Source organism: Bidens hawaiensis, unplaced genomic scaffold, assembly GCF_021521415.1.
Source record: "Bidens hawaiensis isolate Kalapana, Puna unplaced genomic scaffold, B.hawaiensis_p1.1 tig00010347_1, whole genome shotgun sequence".
NCBI lineage: Eukaryota > Viridiplantae > Streptophyta > Magnoliopsida > Asterales > Asteraceae > Bidens > Bidens hawaiensis.
Genome location: NW_027491785.1, coordinates 189,383 through 214,125, shown reverse-complemented (window position 1 = coordinate 214,125; position 24,743 = coordinate 189,383). Strand labels below are relative to the sequence as shown.

The 24,743-nt window shown below is 40.6% G+C and overlaps 1 pseudogene across 1 annotated transcript; it reads right to left on the bottom strand.

Moving 5' to 3' along the window:
- Nucleotides 1-2,340: 2,340 nt before the first annotated feature.
- On the bottom strand, nt 2,341-19,541 carry LOC143534837 (alpha,alpha-trehalose-phosphate synthase [UDP-forming] 1-like; annotated as a pseudogene). The gene is made up of 18 exons (XR_013135614.1): nt 19,491-19,541; nt 18,858-19,257; nt 18,698-18,795; nt 18,236-18,624; nt 18,035-18,149; nt 17,853-17,954; nt 17,602-17,752; nt 17,432-17,520; nt 5,043-5,091; nt 4,862-4,962; nt 4,577-4,764; nt 4,378-4,495; nt 4,041-4,214; nt 3,836-3,958; nt 3,644-3,731; nt 3,423-3,553; nt 3,230-3,328; nt 2,341-2,854 (listed from the first exon to the last, which is right to left on the bottom strand). The product of XR_013135614.1 is annotated as an alpha,alpha-trehalose-phosphate synthase [UDP-forming] 1-like (transcript).
- Nucleotides 19,542-24,743: the final 5,202 nt, after the last annotated feature.

The window sequence follows — 24,743 nt, the reverse complement described above, 5'->3', positions numbered from 1 at the left end:
CATTCCTTTGCCACATCATCTAGACCTCGGGCTACGTAGCCTGTTGTAGATGCTCTAAAGTCTAAACTGAGTCAAATTCATGAGCCGACCTCGTCTAATATCAAGTTTGACTCGTTTAATTATATGGTTCACTTTGTTTATTACTTCTAAATTATAGTTTCCGTTGTTTTAACTATATAAATATATATATATATATATAGATAAAGGATAGAATATGCAAATTCTTTATCGTACAATAGGTACGTGACCATCTGGAACATCCATCTTCAATAATCATCCTAATCCTAAAATCACAATTACGCGAGCTGGCTTCCGTCAACCTCTTCTCCCGTCGAATCCGTCCACCTTCACCATCGCCGTTCAAAGATTCCGTCCACCATCCACCTTCGCGACCACCATCTTCTTCCGACACAACCATCAATCGTTGCTAGCATGTCAGTTGATAAAATTGCCCAATTGAACTTGAAATTGTTGAACTAATTGATCAATTAAACTTTAAAATTGGTCCAATTAATCATCAATTTGAAGTTTCAATTAATCAATTTTGAGTTTTGGAGAAACCCAGTTGCAGACGCTCTATATTTTGTTCATATAACCGAATCAATGATCAAATTAACGGTTGATTGACGATTGTTTGATAATTATGAGATTATATGAAGTGATTTCAGTGTTCAATTTCATATTTACAGGTGTTTAATTTTTTTTTTTGGTTAGCTTTAGAAGTTCTGAACACCCAGAACTTCTAAACTTTATCAGAACTTCTAAACTTTTTTTAACAACTTGAACTTCTTAGAACGTATTAGAATGTTTAAAGATGTTCATTTTTTTAACACCCAGATCTTCTTTGAATGTATTAGAACGTTTAAAGATGTTCTTTTTTGGTCAGAACGTTTAAAGGTATTCAGTTTTGTTTCAGAACGTTTAAACATAATATTTGTACTGAACTTATAAACAACATTATTTAAAAACGTATAAACAGAACGTATAAACTTTTTGTACAGAACTTTTTAAAGTTTAATTGATTTTGTTCTGAACGTTTAAATAGAACGTATTTGAACATCCAGAATTTCATTGAAAGTATTAGAACGTTTAAAGATGTTCATTTTTTTAACACCCAAAACTTCATTGAACGTATCAGAACGTTTATAGGTCTTCAGTTTTGTTTCAGAACGTTTAAACATAACATGTTGAACCCTAATCAGAGCTCGATTGAGTGCGTTATTTCTGCAATCCTATAATCGATTGATGATTCTAAATACTTCTACACATCAATTCGATTGATTAAAATCATCAGTTTGGTGTTTATTTTGGTCAGAACGTATAAACTTTGAGCATAACGTTTAAACATGAACCCTAATCATAGCTCAATTAAGTGTTTTAATCTGTATTTTAATAATCGATTGATGATTCCAAAGCCTCTTACAAATCAATTCGATTGATTAAATCATCAATTTTTGATCAATTTGAAGATTTTTTATGTTCAATGACGTTCTATTTCAATTTTGGTTTTTGACTTTTGAGATTTCATATTGTAAGCTGTGATTAGAGTTTAGAAATTGGATTAGATTGAGCGACAAGTTCCGAATTTGAATCAGAGTTGATTTGTAATCGACGAATTTTGATCGCGAACTACTGTTGGGTTATTTACGAAATTGTCACCACGCGTTTTTTAATCAAACGTTCTGGAATGTCGCGTACCTAATGTACGATAAGCCATTATTGTACGTTAACTCACCCCTATATATATATATAATTATAGGGTGCGATTACTGTATGCTAATGTCTTAACGTACGGTAGTTACGCGAGACGTTTAAAGGCAAAAACCTAAAACGCTCAGAAAACTTAAACGCTCATTAAACGCTCAAAAATGGTCTTTGTGAACAAAAAGTGAAAAATTGATCGATTAACCATCCAAAACTATTTTTTCGGTGAACCAATGATTGATTGGATATATGTATTGACGATTCCGAGATGTTTGGATGTGATTTTATGGATCGATTCGTAAAAAATGGACTCGCGCACGTATTGTACGTTAAGGCATTATTGTATTGGATCTTTTCCCCCAACTTCACATATATACATATACACTAATATACAATTTATTTATTTATTTCATAATTAAATATACAAATTATTATTATATCATATTCATTGTATATTTGTACAAAAAATTATGGGTATGTGAAATTCTACTCATACAAAACTAAAACCTTAGTTTCCGGTTTTTATTTAAACAAAACGGTTCTTTCTTTAATCTTAAACCAAAACTTGATATTTTCTACAATTCTACAAATCACAATATAGCCAACACCGAGAAATGAAACTAAACAAACATTATTACAATGGAAACCAAAAATCTATAAGAAACTCAAACTAGTAAAATTTGGACATTATGATCGTCTCCGTCGTTGTCAAAACCGAACAATCTAACAAAAACACAACTAAAAAACACTTATGTAACCTAAGTTTGTGACCTCCAACATAGAATTTTGCATATCTGCAATATGATCAATCTGCCAGTTTTTTCAACAAAGCCACCACATCAACAGAAGAGTTCAACAGATACCTTGCCGTTGACCGCTTTCTTCCAACTGCACACGAGAAGTAGTTGTCACCTTGAAGATCAAGCACTGATGAACCATGGCCCGTTGGGCCTGATGCATTTATGGTCATGTTTCCATTTGTAGAGCAGGAGCAGCTATTGTTGTCATTAACTGAATGGTCGCCGGATTTGGTTCTTTCTTCTGAAAGATTTGGAGACAACCCGTTCGTTGGAATCCCGAAACTTGAGTGGGCCGGGCTTGCAGTTATCGCAGGAAGTTCCGGCTCAAAAAACATGTATATATCTTCATCCTGAAATAATAATATTAATAAGCACATGGTCAACATATACAAGCGGGTCGAGTAATGGGTCAAAAAGGATATTTTTTGGTTGATATCAAACATAAACCGGATCCACTCGATCATCAAAAGATTATCTTTCGGTCAAAAAGGTTATCTTTTTGCTCATTTGACCCGTTTCCCTTTAAACTAATCCTTTAACTCGTTAGATAGATATAAAAATATAAACAAAATCCACCAATTATCAAAATTGCAAGAAAATGAAAAAATATCCCGTCTTTGAGCAAAAGGCAAAAAGACAAATTGCCCCTGATTCAGCATTAGACTCCTTAAGTTGACTAAAAGTCAACAATTTTAATCTTTATAAAAGGTCAACTGAATATTTACCTTAGGAAGGAAATGGCCAACACACAGTACATAGTCAATAGGAGCCTTCATATCTTTGTCATGTATAACTTGACCCAAAATGCCACTTATGCTCACACCCTAAATAGAAATTCACATAAAAAAATAGAGTCAAAGTCAACGCAGGTTTCGTGCTATAACACGTCACGTGAAAGGATTTCAAAAAAGGTCAAACCTTTGACACCCCATTGGCTCGAACCTCAACAGACCGTCCACCTTGAACCACTTCTACTGAAGCGTTTGATATGGGCCCGGTACACAAATGCTGCAACATGTCCTTCGCTTGAAGTCTTCCAAACTCAAAATCTTTTGTTAAAAATCAACAAAAAGAAGAAAAAATGATTAATCGTGGTTACGAAAACTTTATAAATGTGAAATGTGAAGTTGGGTACTAACCTGAATACTTATAATTCCAAATGATTGATGTCTCGCGAAGCTCATAGTAAGATCGTGGAGTTCGTTCAGTGAAGTACTCGAAAACATGCTGCAACCAGTATCAAATTTCAAGAACAAGTCAGAAAATTTCAAGAAACTTTAACAGGTCAAACTGGCCCGTTTGACCATAAACAAGCATAAGCATGCACACACCTTAACACTCTCGATCCAATCCATATGTATATTATCAGTCATGTTTTGAAACCATTTCTTGTTAGGGGTTCTTAAAAATACGCCATGTTCAGCTGCAAGCCAAATGCTGTGATCTTCAAAGTTCTGCAGAATCATCGAGTCAGCAAAAGTCAAACTGAGAAAAAGAAAAAAAAATTAAATGCGTTTGCAAAAAACAGTTTGCTACCTTATCGAGTACGTTTCGGGGGCTCCCGCTTACAATCACAACCGTTGATCTTGGATCATCACAAAGCTTCTTTAAAGCCTCTTCTAGCTCAGGATGCAGGTTAAGTTCCATTTCTTTAAATTGGTCACTTCTTCCATCAGCATTCATTGGTTTAGTCAATGTTGCATTGAACCCCTATAAAACAAAATTACTCATTTACCCCTTATTTAAACTTACTGTCTTATTTCTTTAACACAAAAATGTCATTTTAGGTAATAATCAGAATTTGGCATAACATTTCATATTATGTAATATCATATAATCTCAAAAATGTCATTCTAGGTAATAGTCAGCATACCAATATGATTAGACAGTTATTGGAACACCGATAGCGGTCAACAGCATGTTCGGTTTGAAGCTGAGGTGGAATCTGTTTGGTTCTCAGTTGAGCCTCCACAACTGTATCATTAAGTTCGCTATACGAAAGAACACTATTAACGAAAACCGAAAAATAAAAATAAATAGATAAATAAAACACAAATTAAGAAAACACAAACCTAACAAATGTTCCAGCCCATTCTTGAGATGTATGAGTAGTGACATGCATGTAGTTATACTGGTGTCTTTTTTCCCTTTCTTCAGAAGGCATATTAAGAGCATAAGCAATTGAAGACGCGACTTCCGTGACATTCCATGGATTTACCAAAAGTGCCCCTGCGCCGAGAGACTGCGCTGCTCCTGCAAACTATGTAAATGTAACATGGAAAATGGTTAAATACGAACATTAAAATAATATTAAAAAAAATGTGTGATCACTAAAAGATGTATGAGTAGTTGAGTACCTCGCTTAGAATCAGAACGCCTTTCTTTGAAGCTTGGCAGGCCACAAATTCATAACTCACAAGATTCATTCCGTCCCTTAAAGATGTAACGAGCGCGACATCTAATCTCACACAAGTTATGAGTGTTAATTGGAATTTATTGAAAGCTATATAAAATAACATAGTAAGATCAAAATGATACCAGTCATGGCGTATAGCGCACATAAGGCATGAAAGTCAAAAGACCGGTCCTGTATAATGCAGAAGAAAGTGAGCCAAATCTTTAAAAAGGAAGATATTTTGAAGAGGTAGGTCCCAGCAGAGCCCAGTTGGACCCGCAAGACTCACCTTGAAGAGGGACGTCTGCGCAAGGACCAACTGCTTCCGCAGGACCCACCATGCTCAGAGATGAAGACCTTACGCGCAGTACGCCAGCTGTTCCCGCAGGGAAAGCCTCCCAATGGTGAAGTACCCCGCTTGTTCCCGCAGCTGCGGATACAAGCCATCAGGGAAGGCTACCCGCACTAATAGCAAGGCTACACGCACAAGGCACTAACTCTTGATACTTCAGTAATGTCACCTGAAGGAATGAGCAAAGCGGGAATACTCCCGCCCAAATGAGCCAGTCCGTATGCTTCTGGAAGATCTTTTGTACTATACCTGCCAAGGTATGGGCAAAATAGACGATCTGACCAAAACAGCCCATGAACCAATCACAGGGTGACAGCTCACCGACAACAGTACGAGGAGCACCCTCTAGTACTGTTTGTCACTATTAGCCGCTGCCTACTCACCAACCCTCACTGTGGGACGTGCGTAGCCTACAGTTGGTGGAACAGTATACAGCCGGCCTTGTCACTATCAGCCGCTGCCTATCCACCAACCAGCATGGCTTGTGCGTAGCCCACTGTTGGTAGAACATGAATACTATTCAGCCGGCTGTACCTTCTTGGAAACCTACCTTCGGCTATAAATACTCCAACACCTTGGAATGGTAAGGACATCATCTGATATCTCATTATCTTATCTTCTCTAGCAATCTCTTAATATACACTTATATTCAGAGCAATCTAGTCTGATTCTCACGCCGGAGGGTGGTCACAAGGAGGAACCCCCCCTTCTCAGTGACGAGCTTACGGTGTCTGTTTTGCAGGTCACCTGAAGAACAACTTTCTTTGCTGGACCTCATCCTCGTGGGAAACATTAATTAACCCCCAGATTATCCGTAATCTGCCCGGGGTCACTTAGTGTTTCTTCATTGGCGCCATCGGTGCATAAAAGCTAGAACTAATTCTTAGTTTTTTTCAAAATTTCTGAAGAAATGGTTAACGTTACTCCGGTCCCAAAGCCAGTAAGTGACCAAGAAACCCCGGTAACCACAACCCCAGCAACTGGGGGGAACACCGGCGGTTATACAAATTTTACGAACACTACCCCGGTTACCCAAGCCGGGACAAGTGCAGTAAACAATATTTCACTGGGGTTCACTGATGCCCAGTTGGAGAAACGGACGAGGGTCCCTCGCCAAACACTTGATCAAGTTAAGGCGTGGGCCGAAGCACGTCAGAAAGAATTCCAAGCTGAGTTGGATGAACGCTTGCGTTCACTTCAACAGGCTGACGAATTCGGCAGTACTCGCCAACATCTCAACATGAACAGTGAGTGCGAGTACTCGGACGATGAGCGGGAAGAATCCGATACCGACGCAAACCCTCGCCATAAGGCAAAAGGGAAGCGTAAGGAAACGGACTTCCAACCGACAAGGAATTTTGGAGAAACCTTTAAACCAACGAACGCGGGGAGAAACCCACGTGACTTCTCCAAAACCTTTAGACCAACTGCTGCAAATGCAGGAAAGTCCAAGTTTGCAAGGGACATTGCGGAAGCAATCGCCCCGAGAAGTGCCAAACAAATGTCCAACATCGGCACTTATGATGGTCTATCCGACCCAGACGACCACTTGAACAGATTCATTGCGGGGGCAACCGTCAATAACTGGACGGAACCCACGTGGTGTTATATGTTCCAGATGACTCTGGTTGGAGCGGCTAGGGCATGGTTCGATCGTTTACTGATCCACCACATCTATGATTGGGCTGACTTTCAGAACAAGTACAGCCAACACTTCAGCCAACAGAGGAAATATACTGAAGAACAGTGGACGATCCTCAACTGCGTTAGAGAGGAGGATGAATCTTTACTAGACTTCATCACTCGCTTCAACTCCAAAAAGCTGAGTCTGGGCAACATAAGTGAAGATCTTGTTCGCGCCGCTTTCATCCAGGGCGCCGAATACCCAGAGCTTATCCGCACATTGACGGGTAAGGACGGCATGCCATCCACATGGGATGCCATCATGACGGCGGCCAAGCGCTTTGCCGAGACGGAGAAGCAACTGGGAAGGGATCTTCCCCAGAGTACACACCTCTACACGCAAAGGACTAGAGAAACAATGTTCGGATCGCCCGGCAGAACAAAAAGAGGAAGCTAGGTATTTGGCAGTCAAGGGTAAACTTTGACACCTCATCCAGCTCTCACCCTCTTGTTGGCGGAAGAGATAACACACACCCTTCAAGCCGAAAACACCGGTGGACGCCACTCACCAAAAGCGTCACGGAGATATTTGCCACCGAAAAACTACCATGGCCAAAAGCTCCAATGATCCGGCAGCGACCTAATATGGATCAAAGCAAATCCTGTGACTTCCACGAGACAAAAGGTCATAGTACGGAGGAGTGTACATCCTTGAAGGATATTGTTGAAACATTCGTGTCAAGGATGGAAGACTTGCACACCTTGTGGCATCAATCAAGAAGGGAGGAAGGAATGATAACCGGTACAGAGGCAACGGACGAAAGCCCGTTGACATCAGCATCAACATGGTTCATGGCAACATCAGAGGAAGAAAAAGGCGAGCGACAGAACCATGCGCGTGGAAGGAAGCTGAGGTGAGCTTCCCGCGAGTGCCAGGAGGACCCAGCAAAGAAGGCCCTATCGTCATCAAAAGCCAGCTGGGGCACTACATCACTTCTCGCACTCTTGCTGACAACGGCGCCTCGTCAACGGTGATGTACAGGCAGTTCTTCGACAAGCTAGATGACGAAGACAATGAACGCCTGGAAACGATCTACGCCTCGATGGAAGGGTTCGACGGCAGCACAAACACCCCCCTGGGTATCCTATCTTTCCCCGTCACTCTTACGGACGGGAATCACTCACGCACAGAAGACGTGGATTTTGTCGTGATGAGGAAGCCACACCACACATACGACATTCTCTTCGAAAGAAACGGGATGGCAAGATTCAAAGCCGTGGTATCTTCAGTCCACGGCATGATGGGATGGCCAACAGCTGAGGGTGTAGCGATGATCACCGGCATTCCCCAGGTATGCATCGCATCTGTCTCATCTAAACCCAAACCAAAGATGGCTAAACCAACCATCACCGAACCGGAAAGATGGGCCTTCAACGGCAAATACCCTGACCAGGCCGTTACCATTGGCCCAACAGTTGTTGATCCCACACGCACCTTACTCAAACGCTTACTACAGAAAAACGCTGACATCTTCGCGTGGACACCAGCTGACATGACTGGTGTACCCCGAAGTAAGGCAGAGCATAAGCTCAAGTGCGATCCGGCTGTTACGCCAGTCGTACAAAAGCGCAGAGTAATGGGGCCAGAACAAACTAACGCGTGTAGAACCCAAGTCAAGGAACTCCTTGACGCAGGCATCGTACGCGTTAGCAGATATCAAACATGGGTTGCAAATCCCGTTATGGTACCGAAGAATAACAAACAATGGCGCATGTGCATAGATTTCAAGGACTTAAACAAAGCATGCCCCAAAGATTGTTATCCGTTACCCGAAATTGATCTTAAGGTGGATTCGTTAGCACCGTTTCGCCTTAAATGCTTCCTGGATGCGTATAAGGGGTACCATCAAATCCACATGGCCGTTGATGATCAGGACAAAACCGCTTTTCGGACGCCCGATGGCACATTTTGTTATCAAATGATGCCATTTGGACTTAAGAATGCCGGGTCCACATACCAACGCCTGATGGACAACTAGTTTCATGCCCAAATTGGGAGGAACTTGGAAGTCTACATGGATGACTTGGTCATCAAAAGCCCTGACGCAGAAGCGATGTTGAAAGACATCGAAGAAACTTTCAACACGCTCAGGAAGATAAACATGAAGCTCAACCCGAGCAAGTGTGCCTTTGGAATGGAAGAAGGGAAGTTCTTGGGGGTCATCGTCACTAAAGATGGCTTCAGAGCGAACCCTGAAAAGGTCGAAGCCATTATCAAAATGGAATCACCTACTACCATCAAACAGGCTCAGACACTGAATGGACGACTAGTCGCACTTAATCGCTTTTTGGCAAACCACGCGGATAAGTCGTTTCCTTTCGTGTCAACGTTGAGAAACTGTTTAAAGAAAACGCACTTCCGCTGGACACCAGAAGCGGAAGCAGCTTTTCAAGAGATTCGGTCACGCTTGATCGAATTCCCAACGCTCACAGCACCAAAAGCGGGGGAGGAGTTAATCCTATACCTTTCCGCAACAGATAGAGCAACCGGGGCGGTCCTACTAGTTGAACGTAAAAGCATCCAGATGCCAATCTATTATGTCAGCCGTATCCTAACAGACGTAGAAACCCGGTACTCTACCCTCGAAAAATTAGTCTTAGCACTTATACACGCTTCACGTAGGTTAAGACGATATTTCCAGGGTCACCCAATCACCATTCTCTCCAACTTCAAACTTGCAAACGTTCTACGCAAACCCGAGTTATCGGGACGCCTAGCTAAATGGGCAATTGAGTTGGGGGAATACGCAATAAAGTATAAGCCAAGACCAGCCATAAAAGGCCAGGTTTTGGCCGACTTTATTGCGGAAGTGCCTGCATCGCGGGAAAAAGAGTGCTAGGAAGAGGCTCAACCCTCTCCAGCACAGGACATCAATGATGTCTGGCGACTCTACACTGATGGAGCAGCCAGTAACGAGGGTTCAGGCGCAGGGCTGAAACTAACCAACCCAGCAGGCCAAGAATACACTTACGCTATTCGACTGGATTTTCCAAGTACGAATAACGAAGCCGAGTATGAAGCATTCTTGGCCGGGCTGAGAATTGCGCGTAAGATGGGAGTGAAACACTTGGAAGCCCACGTGGATTCCGTGTTAGTAGCCAACCAAATCAACGGGACGTACACGGCCGTGAACGACACAATGGCTCTGTACCTCGCACAAGCAAAAACCCTTATGCACGATTTTAACGATTGCAAAGTCATACATGTCAAGCGTAGTGAAAACAAATCTGCGGATGCGTTAAGCAAGCTTGCATCATTAGCCTTCACCCACTTGGGAAAGGACATCCGCATTGAACTCCTCGAGGCAGCTTCAGTCCCGCACAAGGAAATTTGTGTCATCCAAACCAACACAGAAACGTGGATGACACCAATAATAAATTACCTTGCGGCAGGTACACTACCAGAGTCAAAAACACAGGCAAGAAAACTACGCTGTAAAGCACTGAATTATCAACTCATCGATGACATCCTTTACAGACGTAACTTTCTTGGCCCACTCTTAAGATGTGTGGACAACCAAGATGCTAACTACCTCCTAAGGGAAGTACACGAAGGCATCTGTGGAGTACACGCAGGTCCACGCGCTGTTGTAGCTAAGCTAAACAACGCGGGATACTTTTGGCCGGGGATGCATACAGATGCGCTGGCATACATCAGAAAGTGCAGGTCTTGTCAGCTCTACGCACCCAACACGCATCGCCCGAAGAATGAACTTGTTCCAGTCACCTCTGCATGGCCATTTCAGAAGTGGGCCATCGATATGACAGGCCCATTTCCTACAGCAGCAGGAAATGTTCAGTTCCTAGTGGTAGCCATCGACTACTTCACCAAGTGGATAGAAGCAAAACCCTTAGCCCAAACAACCGCGAAACATATCAAAAAATTTATTTGAATTTATTATTTGTCGTTTTGGACTTCCACAGAATTTGGTGAGCGATAACGGCACCAACTTTGCTGACAAGAAGCTGCAAAAGTGGCTGGAAGAACTCCAAATCACCCACACTTTTACCTCAGTGGCGCACCCGCAAGGTAATGGTGAGGTAGAAAAAGAAAATATTAGCATCGTCGAAGGCATAAAGAAAAGACACTTGGAACACAGATCCGGCTGGGTGGACGAGCTTCCGCACGTCCTTTGGGCAAACAGAACGCTGAAAAAGGCCAGTACGGGAGAAACCCCGTTCAGTCTCACTTATGGCACTGAAGCCATGGTCCCGGTCGAAATTGGTTTACCCTCACCAAGGGTCTTGATTCAGCCAGATGACAATGATGCGGAAAGACGGTTAGACCTTATGCTAACCGAGGAACGCAGAGACTTAGCCGCAGTGCGTGAAGAGAACTACAAGCGACAAATGCAAAAGTACTACAACACGCGGGTAAAACTCTGCAACTTCAATATAGGAGACTACATACTGCGTAACAACGAGGCTTCGAACCAACAACGCCCAGGAAAACTGCCCCCGGTCTGGGAAGGGCCATACATTATCAAAGAAGTTCTGGGAAAGGGCGCGTACCGGCTCGAAAGGCTCGATGGCACTCCCATCCCAAGAACATGGAATGGAGCTCAATTACGCAAATGTTACATGTAGATCAATTCCAAACTTGTAAAGAAAAGGCCTAGAGCCACTTCTAATGGAAATGATTCTCCTTTAACAATGTGTTGATAGCCTTACCTTTATACTTATGAACTTCCCACACTGATGTGCCGGTATTCACCGCATAAATATGGGAAGAAGTAAGTCGTTACGTGTGGAAGGCGGCAAAACCCGCATAAACACAAAACGGTAAAAATTTCAAAAGTTTAAGGAAAACCTCCACGCAGGTCAGATGTAGGCAAAGTTTAGCCATCCTACTAAGTGCAAGTGACGGTCTTACCCGCACAATCACGAAAAAGGAGGCAAAATTTCAACCTATTATCTACCACGTTCAAAGGTTAACTTATTCTAAAACACTTAGAAAATTTCAAAGGAAAAGATGAGGAAAACTTCCACGCAGGTCAGATATAAGTAAAGTTAAGCCATCCTACTAAGTGTAAGTGACGGTCATACCCGCACAATCATGAAAGAGGAAGCGAAACAAACTTATAATTTGCCACGTTAAAAAGTTAACTTATCTAAGTACTAAAGAAATTGCTAAGTTAAATCAAAACATGCGTAAAATAAACAAGGCAAGGAATTAACACAATCTTTATTCCATCAAATTCAAATATTACAAAGATTGCTGGGTGCATACCCGCATACAAAAGAAGCTATACAAAAATAAAAATCTACTCTAATGGTGGAAAGGGATCTTCAGGATCAAGCTTCAGGACCACTTCCACTTGGACCCGCACCATCAGTAGAGCGTGGCGGTTCAAGAAAAGCTTTAAGGATAGCTAGCCCATCATCAGCAGCAGCGACTTCGTTCACCTTCTCCACCACCGGATGCGGGAAGGCGGCATACTGATTCACTGCTTGGTCATAACAGCTTCAGTATCCACATCATACAAAGGGAAGTTGGAAGGCGGGATGCCTTTCTCAACAAACCCTAGACCAAGCAGGAAGCCGGCCTTTTCCCCATCCTCATGAGAAGCGTTGAGGGCTGCGCTCATGGCATCGTAGTATGATGTGTCCGTAAAGACTCGATGCACAACCTACAAGAAAAAATACAGGTATCAAAACCTTTCTATTTACAAAGAAAAGCGTAAAGACATTATGAAGTTAAACTTACCTGAGACAACGCTTCTCGAAGAAGCCATTCATTGGCAACCAGAGCCTCTTGGAGGGCGGCTTTAGCTTGGTTACGGGCGCGTTCGGCTTCACTTTTATTGAGGTTGGCAAGCAACACTTCCTTTGCAGCAGCCTCTTCAACACCCTTTAGCTTCCGCTCAGTGTGGTCAAGCACGCCCCTCTGGTCCAAGATCTCTTGGAGCTTCTTGGCGTCTTCCATCGCCAAGGCATCATGAGCCTGTTGGAGCGCCTCTAATTTGGCTTTAAGTTCCTCATTCTCGAGGCGTAGAGGCTCAGCAACAGCTTCAGCCTTGGTGGCCCTCTCGGTTGCGTTCCGTGCAGTTTCCTTAGCCAGCCGAAGCTGTTCGTTAACAGCTTGGGCAGCCTTGGAACGGGCCTCGAGCCGGGCCTGAACTTCAACCTCGAGGGCCTTGAAGGCCTTCTCCTTTTCCGCATCCACTGCGGTAAGCCTCCTATTCTCCTCCCGGACAGCCCGCGCCTGAGCTACTTCTTGGATGCGAGCTGCTTTTAACTTGTCGTTTTCACGACAAAGCAGCTCGACGCGCGGCTGCATCCGGGCCAGGAGAACCCGAAGCTCATTGGTTAGCCTACCCTCTTGGTAGCTAGCCATGGCTTCCCCCAACGCACCACTGGGAGCTGCGTGACGAGCCCATTCCACGCACTCCACAGGCGCGCGAAGGGTTGTTCCTCGGCGGATGTTCCATCGTGGAACATACACTTCATTGGAATCCGACACTGCAAAAAACAAAAAGCAGTTAGGAAAAGATGATATATATATATAAAAAAAAAAAGGCCAAAAGAACCCTACGCACCTGTAGGCTGTAGGGTTGACAACAGGCCGATAGCCGCCAAACCCATCACCTGAACCCAAGGGAAATCCGTCCAAGAGGTCAGGCAGATGGGAAGAAGGCAGAGGTTGGCGAGAAGCCCCAAGCATACCTGAAGGATCGGTCATCGTTGCCGATGACGGAGGAGGCATGGTGAAGGCCGCCGCGGTAGTAGAAACCAGCGGAGGTGAACTCACCGTAGGTGAACTCACAACCGTGGTCGCCGCTGCGGAGGAGTCCGCAGAAAAAGTCACCGCCGGCTCAGTGAAAGATTCAGTAAATATGGCCCTGACAGCCGGCGGTGATGTCATCACAGTTGGAACAGTTGGCTCAACGGGGTGAGCAACTGAACCAACGGAAACAGGCGCAGCCGCCTGGGTCGTCGCCTCAGGTAGGCTGACCAAGCCTACCGTCATGGGTCCGGAGGTACTCCTCCCCGCTCCACCCTAGAATGCGGTAGCATCCACGCCTGCACAAAGGAGATAAGTATTAATGATGGAAAGCTATGAAGTTAAAAATGAAGTTTGTACTTACGGGTTTTCTTGAGCCTAAAAGTGCGGACAGGCGGGGACGAACCCGATGGAGCCGGCCTCTTTGCGCCGCTCACCGTCGTCATCCTGGGCTCTCCGGAGGTGACAGTCGTCGCAGCCTCCGGAGCAGTGGTCTTATCACCACCAGGGTTCCCCGCCACCTCCTCGCTCTCGGTCTCTGAATCAGACCGAGGCACCGGATCGGCAGTGGAGGCCACCTTCGCCTTCCCCTTCCCGCCGGCAGCTTTCTTCTTCCGCACCAACGGAGGACCATCTGCGGATTCCTCATCAGAACACAAGATTAGAGGAATTCCAGCAGAGGTTTCAGCATTGAGGGGTCGAGGGTTGAATAACGCCTTACCTGGCCGCCTGGCGCTCAGGATCTCTTGGCCTGGCGGGTAGACCTCCACGAACCGATCCGCCGTCTGTTCAAGGATGGGCAACTCGTTCTTATCTAGAGCACGAGTACCCATCCGAGCGGGACTATCAGCCTCCCGCGGATAGAGGAGCGACTGCAAGTCGTTCCCCTCTGAAATAAAAGAAAATCAGTTAGAAGACAAACCTATATAAACAAAGTAGACAGAGCATACCGTAAGGGACAGAGTTCAAACCGTATTCAAGGACGATCGGGATCTTTTGCGCCTCCGCATCCTTCCACGCCCGGCTCATCCCGAGCATCACCATCCCGGACTCCGCAAAGCGGTAAACCGGAGATTGGACTCGGGATATCTTTGAGAACCATTCCGCCTCCTGGTAGTTGGAGGCGTGAAGGCTGGGGAGTGCTTGCCCATTCTTGAACTTCATGGCAAGGGGGATGGCGCGAGGGGAGATATAAAAGAACTCCCGCTTCCATGAACGAAGACTGCGCTCGGTTGCGCAAATCTTCAAACCCTTGATCCGGGTTATCAGAGTATACCACCCCTGGATGCACCTCCAAGAGTAGAAGGTCATCAGGCGGTCGACGAAGGGCTCAACGCCCAGAATCCGGCACACCCACTCGAAGTGGCGAATCTTTGCGATCGCCATCGGGTGTACCTCGGTCAGGTGTACACCGTGCCTCTCCAGAACACGGTACACAAACTTCGTCAAGGGGAACCTAAGATTCCCATAGACAAAGAATGCGGCATATACCCCGATCTTGCCTCTGGGGGCATCATACACCGTCTGGTGAGGTTCAGGAAACTCAGGCTCGAGAGATTCGAGCATGAACTTCCTGACGATGTACTGATATAGATCGACAGGCAGAGCACGCTGGCACTCGCCAGCAGTACTCTTGTCATCCTTGTCGGACGTGGATGACGGGTTCTCGGCGTACACCCAGCCTCCTGGGCTGTAGCCTCAAGATCGTAAGCAGAAGACATCTTGCAGGTGTGAAAAAGAGAACGATTTCAAGAGAATGCTCGACTGAAAAGGTGAGTATTCGCCGGAAATCGTTTTGAAGATGAAGAGAAAAGTGAAAGTGTGGATTGCAAAGGACCCTCTCCCCCTTTATATACTAATCGCAATTAATGCGATGAATTTAATGCGGAAGAGAGAGAAATCGCAGGTGCAATGAAACTATGACACGTGGCAATAAGCAAGCTGGCAACAGCTGTTGAAAGGACGCGTGCCATTAATTTCGCGGCCACGCGCCCGAAAATTCGCGCCCACGCGCCTGAAAAAGCGCCTGGAATGACCATATACTGTCACGTCGCCATAACTTCCTGCACGTCCTGACACTGTCAGAAGAAACCGTCGGACGACGTTTCAATAGTTTGGACTGTTCTTATCCTTTCACCAACTCTTCGAATTTCAAAATTTCAAAAAGATTCAAAAGCGGGAAAATACCCCTTACCTTGGCAACCAAGTAACTATAAGACAGGTGCGAGTACAGTGTTAAGGCAAAACCCTTCACATACTTAGCACCCGCAAGGAATTGACGCCAGGAATACCTTGGAAGTAAAGTAACCGTAAAACGAGTGCGGGTACAGTGTCAAGGCAAAACCCTTCACATACCTAGCGCTCCTCAGGGAATTGAAACCAAGAAGGATCTTCTGGACCATGCTTGCGGAAACGGGAATAACATCCCCGCATAGCGGGAACGTCGAGAACCATATTGTTTGAAACTCCAAGATGGAATTGGTGGTTTTAAAATAATTGATCACTATGTTCAAAACTACCAAAACCTCATGGAGAATCCACACAAGTGGGACTCAACGCTCCTGACTTGCGAGGAGGTTACAGACCTACCCGCATCATACCCAAAGATCAAGCAGAAAAGTCGGGAATTTCTGCGTGGCATTAGGAAAACCGCGGGAAGAATCCCCACGGAAAACCTTAAAACTAAAAACCCTTTTCAAAACCCCTTGCTAAAGTCCAAAAGTTCACCTCACTTATTAATAACTCATGAGAAGAACATTGGACTGGGGGGACTTGAAGAGGTAGGTCCCAGCAGAGCCCAGTTGGACCCGCAAGACTCACCTTGAAGAGGGACGTCTGCGCAAGGACCAACTGCTTCCGCAGGACCCACCATGCTCAGAGATGAAGACCTTACGCGCAGTACGCCAGCTGTTCCCGCAGTGAAAGCCTCCCAATGGTGAAGTACCCCGCTTGTTCCCGCAGCTGCGGATACAAGCCATCAGGGAAGGCTACCCGCACTAATAGCAAGGCTACACGCACAAGGCACTAACTCTTGATACTTCAGTAATGTCACCTGAAGGAATGAGCAAAGCGGGAATACTCCCGCCCAAATGAGCCAGTCCGTATGCTTCTGGAAGATCTTTTGTACTATACCTGCCAAGGTATGGGCAAAATAGACGATCTGACCAAAACAGCCCATGAACCAATCACAGGGTGACAGCTCACCGACAACAGTACGAGGAGCACCCTCTAGTACTGTTTGTCACTATTAGCCGCTGCCTACTCACCAACCCTCACTGTGGGACGTGCGTAGCCTACAGTTGGTGGAACAGTATACAGCCGGCCTTGTCACTATCAGCCGCTGCCTATCCACCAACCAGCATGGCTTGTGCGTAGCCCACTGTTGGTAGAACAGGAATACTATTCAGCCGGCTGTACCTTCTTGGAAACCTACCTTCGGCTATAAATACTCCAACACCTTGGAATGGTAAGGACATCATCTGATATCTCATTATCTTATCTTCTCTAGCAATCTCTTAATATACACTTATATTCAGAGCAATCTAGTCTGATTCTCACGCCGGAGGGTGGTCACAAGGAGGAACCCCCCCTTCTCAGTGACGAGCTTACGGTGTCTGTTTTGCAGGTCACCTGAAGAACAACTTTCTTTGCTGGACCTCATCCTCGTGGGAAACATTACTTAACCCCCAGATTATCCGTAATCTGCCCGGGGTCACTTAGTGTTTCTTCATATTTATTAAAAGACGTATTTTAATCGTATCAAAGAGACGCACCAAATGATGAATTGGAACGGATGTAAGCGTCCCAAATCTTCCATTAATCCGTCCGACAATTTCATGAACTTGACATGTAAGCTTTTGATCTGTCAAGAAAAACAAAAACTCCATTAGATTAATGAACCAACAGAATATGGGAAGAAAATGGTCAACATGGTCAAACATACACTCGGGGACATCGGTTCTTGTTGGCACTGCAATCTGCAGCAGAACAACTTTATCACACCAACTTGGATTTTCTTCAAGGAACTTTTCAAATGCCAGCAACTTCTGTGGAATTCCCTTAATCATGTCAAGGCGATCGACTCCTAGCATTATCTGTCAAATATAATTTGCATGATACGTTACTGGACGAAAAGGGTAATATAAAAATACTGTATTTAATCAAATCACATGCAAAAGACAGCTTTTAACTCACCTTTCGACCACCGAATCTCCCCTCGAATTCTTTGATATGATTCTTGACTTGTGGGAGTTCAATAGCTCTTACAAATCTATCAGCATCTATCCCAATAGGAAACTGAGGTTTGAAAAAATAAAAAAAATCACATGACAGGTAAAACTAGTAAAAAAAGAGAGATAATTAATAAATATATATACCGCAGCTACACGAGTAAGTCTCCCTTGATCTTCCACCCCTACAGGGGTCCCCTCAAGCCCAAGTATACGCGTGCATGCACTCACAAAATGCCTCGCGTAATCATACGTATGAAAACTAAAAACATAAAAAAAAATCAATTCTCGAGTAATAATTTATAATGTATAAATCCTTAACAAACTAAAGATTATAAATATAATTACCCGACTAAATCAGCTGCAAGAACAGCTGTTAACAGCTCTGAACGAGACGGCATTGTCCTATGAATCTCGGAAGATGGAAATGGAGTATGCAGAAACCAACCGACTTTCATATGAGGATTCTTTTCTTTCAAACATTTTGGAACAAACATAAGATGGTAATCATGACACCAAACAACATCTCCTTCTTCATAATGTTTTTCAATCACATCTGCAAACATTTGGTTCGCCTTTTTGTACGCGTCGAATTATGATTGAAAGTTACAAATAGTTGCAAGCCAGTCTTCTTGAGGAAGTCCATAATAATGAAAAAGTGGCCACAATATGTTGTTACTGTAACCGTTGTAATATAAATGCACAAGATCCTCATCAAGAAAAACAGGAAAACATCTCTGCATATCAAGATATTAAATTATTAACAAAATGACTAAAAGATGCAACCTTTATAAAAACTAATGATTCAACCTTTTTGGCTAAAGATTCAGTAAGCGATTCCCGTCCAATTTCATCGGGTACATTTACACCAGGCCATCCAATCCATCGAGTTTCAAATTCCATTATCCCTTCAATTATTTTACAACATTTAGTATTCGTCACGAAAACATTATAAAAAAAATAAACGTACCCAAAAGCGCGCTGACTAGACCGCCAGCACTTACTTCAAGTTGCCAACAAGCCTCACCCTTCCTGACCGCAGACACAGGAAGCCGATTGGCCACAACCAATAACCTATGTTTGGAATGCCGTTTAACTTGTTTATCTTGTGTCTCGCATTCGTTGCTAACTAACTTGCTTAGACGGATTCCATTCGCTAATTCTTCTTCAGTAGGTAAACTTTCGGTCCTCGAAGTAACTATTTGATTATCGACATCATTAGTAATTTCAACAATATTATCTTCATTATTCGATTTCAAAGATTTTCTTAATTCTCTTTCTTTTAGCAGTCTTTCAAGCCTAGTCCTAAGTATAGTAGAAGTATTGTTGTAGTCATCATCTGCAAACTTATGTGATTTCTTCAATTCATCCTGCAGCAAAAAAATAAACAACAAGTTTCATATCAATATCGATATCACAACATATGTATATTAAGTTCTTAACTAAACATATACACAATTAAGAAATAACTGATCAAGAACAAACAGTTTCAAGAAACCGAATCATTATTCGGAAACTCGAATCAAAACGCAAAAATAAAACAGACCCAGATAAGGAAATGAAGTGGGTATGAAGAAAAGATGAATCTTGAATAATACTGTACCAAATGGTGTTCAAGAAGGCTGATCTCTTCGGAAGAGTTTAACTTCTGCATTGTTTTGCTTCAAAAAACAAAACCCTAGTAATGGTAATGATAATGAATGTATCCTCCATTTATTTATATATATATATAACAAGAGAAAGTGGTTAAAGATTATTATTATTTGAATTATGAAAGTAATAAGCACTGAAAATAAAATGAAAACCCTTTGTTGTAAATGAAACGGTTGTTCTACACTGAACAGATTATTCTTCTTCCATATATATATGTTCTATATAATATATCCATATATATGTATATGTATATACACAGAGATGAAGGGGTAAGGGTTATAGTAATAGCGGATTACAGCTGACGGTTCGCTACAAGGTATTAAGTTAAGCCATGCAGAATAGGGGATGATGGAATTTTATTAATTAATAAAAAATGGCTCTTTTTGGGTCAAAGGATTATACCCAAAAGTTGTTGCTCATTAATAATAATAATAATAATAATAATAATAATAATAATAACAACAATTTTCTTTATTGATTTGGGTGATGAAAATAGGTATCAATGTGCCATTAAGTTTCTTTTCTTTTTCTTATTTTTTTATTTTTTTTAAGTAACTATACTAAGAAGATATTTAAAAAAAATATATTATTATAAGTTCTGGATGAAACAGGTTTAGAAATATACAACTTAAATAGATTAATTCTAAGTCAGGTATTGATTTTGCACATTTATTGTGGCTAGAACGTACCCTCAATTAATTAGGAATAAACACATAGCAACACATGACCTTGGTATCAATAAGATATGCTACAAGCATTATTAACTAGTGGGTGTGTAACTTTATATTGATAATCTTGGTTAAATGCTCGTTTGTATCTAGCCCATTACATGTATGGTTTCGGGTACTGTTAGTTTGTTAAAAATTACGTGTTGGGATTTCCAAATATATTTTTTACTATTTTAATCTTTATATAATTTTATTACCCAAAGAAATAAAAAATGTAAAATTAACAAGTTCGCATGTTTCATGTAATCGGGTTGGGAATGCCATACTCATCCTATACGCGAATAAATCTTCTTATACTAATCTCTTACCTAGTTTTATACATGAATATATATAATCATTTAGGTTGCTTTGCCCATCCTTATTTATAACTCTATTTTCTTTTTTTCTCGTTTTAGTTTTTTTGTGTATTTATATAAAGTTCATCAAATTTAGTTAATGCACAGGTAATGTTATAGTATTAATGCCGCACCTTCTATTATTATATCTAGGGGTATAGTATATAAATCACCTCCCGTGTTTAAAATGAATAATTAATTAATCATGAAGTCTTATTGATAATGTTATTGTTGTAGTTTCATACACCCTCTTTCAGAAATTATACATTCTTGTATTCAGGGCCATCTTAACGTAATTAGAGGCCTCAAGCTAGAATTTATATTGAGGCCTTTCTAAAAACTTACACAAAATTATTAAGTGTATTACATATATATCACAGTTTAGCAAAAGAAAAATAAGCAAGAAAAAGGATTGTAAAAAAGGTTAATAGAACAAAAGTGGGATAAATTTAAGAAAAAAAGGGTGCCTTCAAGTATTCAACTCTTCAACAATAGACAAATTAGACAAAACATATTATTGATTCTTAAGTCCTGAACTAATTAATATGTGTATATATAATGAATTAAAGTTTTTGGAGGCCTTTTACAATTGGTGGCCCAAAGCAGCCGTCTGATTATACTTACGCATGATCCGGGGCTGCTTGCATGTATGATAAAGACAAATTTAATTTATTTATCTTTTAAAGGTGTATATGAAAATCATAACCCAGCTGTTTAGCAACTTCCCCTCATAAAATCTATTACGCACTAGCAATATATTCACATTCCTTATATATTTAAGTTTTCTTTCTACAACCAATATTTGGGTCACACGGTAGGCACGTAGGTATGTATATACATTCTATTTATGTATTTAACGATGTTTGAAGACTCAAATGTTGACGTTGTTAAAGACTCAAATGATAGGGTAAAAAGTATAAGGCAAACTTCCAAATTAGCATGCAACATCAGATTTCTAATTTTTTTAAAAGATATTTAATTTCTTCTACAACAACAAACCTATACGGTTCTCATTAAAAAACTATTAAAATTGTATATATAATGTGAGAGAGAGAGAGAGAGAGAGAGTGAGAGACTCACCCCGTTGTGCTCTTTTTCAATCCCAAACTTCCAATCTGGACTGATCTCCACAATGCTGGAGGTTTGGTTGGCTCTAGTCGCCTAGCTCCGCGTCAGCTACGGACGAGAGCGTTGAAGATGTTCTTATATTATATACATGTCTGAGATTAAGTTTGAAAACAATTTATTATCTTTTTGGCTTTTTCAAAAAGCCAAAATTTGTGCCTCTTTGATTTTTTTTTACTTTGTCAAAAGTCTAAAATAAAAATAACTTTTGTGATTATCATATTCGTCATATATTTTTTTTAACTTATTGATTTTTTCAAAAAATACAAGTTGTTTTCAAACTTAATCTCAAACATATACTAAGTATATGTTTTTCATAAAAAAAAGAATAAATAAAAGAAAGAAATTAGTACTCGGGTAGAAAGATAGATGTATAGTTTTTCATCGTTTTCTTTAATTGAATTTAATTTAATGTGAGGAAAATTCATATATATCATTACAAATGAATTAAATGTCATATTTTCAAATCAAATTCTATATATTATATGTTTTTTGAATGACCATATAATTTACTCCTAAATATTCATATAAACCTATATATGTATAATAGTACATCTTAGGATTTGAACTTTTGATATAGACGAGATACCTTAGTAAGAATACAATTTAAAATGTTTTTTTTTTCATTACAATCTAAATTATTCCTAAATGTTACACCAATGCTTATATATGCCTCGAATTTTAGACATTTAAATGAATAAACACCAAGATACTTTTAGACTATGATAATTAAAAAAATCGAAGTAAAATGTATATAGGTACCTTTTTTATATATTCTTAGAAAAATGCCTTTTAAAGACGTAATAATATTTAAGAAAGTATTAGTTGTGTACACATATAACTTTTAGTTTATTTTAGCGGTGCATAAATAATTTGTCTCTACAAATTTAGCATGTCTCGTCTTTTTACTATTTTGGTTGCCTCTTGACTTCAATTTTAAGACGTGATGTAATGCAAGAAAGGCAATTCTCATCTTTTTGTATTCTTTCTATTTATTTTCTTCTCTTTCTATTTTTGTCTTTTCTTTAGTGCATTTACACTCCATATATATCACTCTTTGCTTTTTAAATTGTTTATTACAACTAAAAAGTGTTTTTTTAGTATTATATCTATAATATACATAACACATTTAGTATAAGCATGTTTTTTTGATTCATTTTAGTACGATATTATTTTATATTTATCGACGTGTTAAAAATCATGCAGAAAATATATTTTATTGTGATTTAACTGGCCACATATGACATTTTTCTATATACTACAATGCCAAAAGAATTTCAAAATAATTTTTAAAATTTAAAACACAATGCCAACATAAAATTCTTACACTTAGGGTTTTGGTTATTTTTACATCGAATACATGTTGTTTTACTGGGGTTAATGAATATTGAATATATGGGAGGTCTTTGGGCCGGCTCCATATATATTAGTACTTGTTTATGCTTTTTTTTTCTAAACTAGAAAGTATAGTGTATCTTTAGTTAATGTCTTCTTGTATTTGTAATTTCTCACGTTTCTTTTGAACAACTAATTTTTGCATACTATGAGAATTGAACTCTTGATCTTCAATTTCACACAAAAACAACCTTAACACCCCCCATTAAAGTGAGAATGACAATTCCTCACAGGTTTTGAGAACAAAAAACAATAATAAACCCCTGGTTGCAACATTTGCACGTAGGTTACTTAAACCAAACCACGCAAAATTCTTGCGTATCGTGATTGTGTAATTTTATGCAGTTTGATTGTATGTAAGTGTGTGTTTGCATTATCGAAATCCTAGCAAGTTCATCAAGAACAAGTAATAGCAAATCACTGAATCGGTTGAGGATACTAATGCATCATTTAGGGTGGTAAGCGATTAATCGATTTGGGCAAATTGTTCTACGATTAGCTTTTATAAAGGGAAACCACCACATGAACATGGTCGATCAATCTTCTATTTGTTTTTTTTTTTCTGAATATGTTTTTTCTTTGCTTATCTTTTTAAATATGATGCTTTACGTGTGGAATGGGAGATGAAATTTTTTTGAAGATTGAAATTTATTTACTAACAAATCTTAAGGTTTTTTAAGTTTTTGATATATAATCTATCGCGAGTTATCTACTCATTAATTGCTTCCGTTGATTCCGTAACAATGTTAGTTCAAGTGACAATTCTAGTTTTGATAAAATGTAACTTTTTTTGAAGGCCGTTACATATTTGTCATTTTTCTTTGATAAAATACTAATGAAAATAAAAGGTTTTTAGACTTTGGATTATGTAAATACTAAATAGTACAAGGCCCATTTGGCATAGAATGATGTAATATGTAGCGGACTTCAAAGGCAAGATTTGTATGGGCGTACTTATGAATTTATGATTACTCTAAACACGAATATTGACAATTAAGTTATTAATAAATTAAAGTTAAATGCAAATAACTAATTTAATATTTATTCTTAATAACACTTTTTTGAGATACTATTTTAACACCGAAACCTTTTTAGCTACAAAAATTAGCTCCATCACAAAAATATCAAGAAAGAGAGATTACGATATAAGAAAGTTTTGATTGTGTATATATAATTTGTAATGGTGCACAATCTGTCTTTTAGCTAATCCTGCTAGTTTGTTGTTGCATAATTCTGATTACTTCTATGTCTAAACCAAAAGAAATGATATTTCAATTTCAATCTTATCCAGAAAATTTTACAAAGCATTCATGCCATAATAAAAGACATGAAAATAGAGACATAAAACATTTAAAAGATAAGAGCTAGCCGCATCATGTCATCGGGTAATTCAAATTGTCTTTATCACCTTATATATTTTTAGGTCGCTTGATGCTTGTCTTTAACATTAAAAGGTGTTGTGACGTGATACATATTATTTGAATAACTAAGTGCACCATAAGTGTGTCAAATGTCCGCTAATGAGGACACAACATTGACAACTCATGTATATTAGTTGCTACCATATCTAATGTCTCGTTCACCATTTGAATTGAATGTCTCTTGCCAGCGGTACACTTT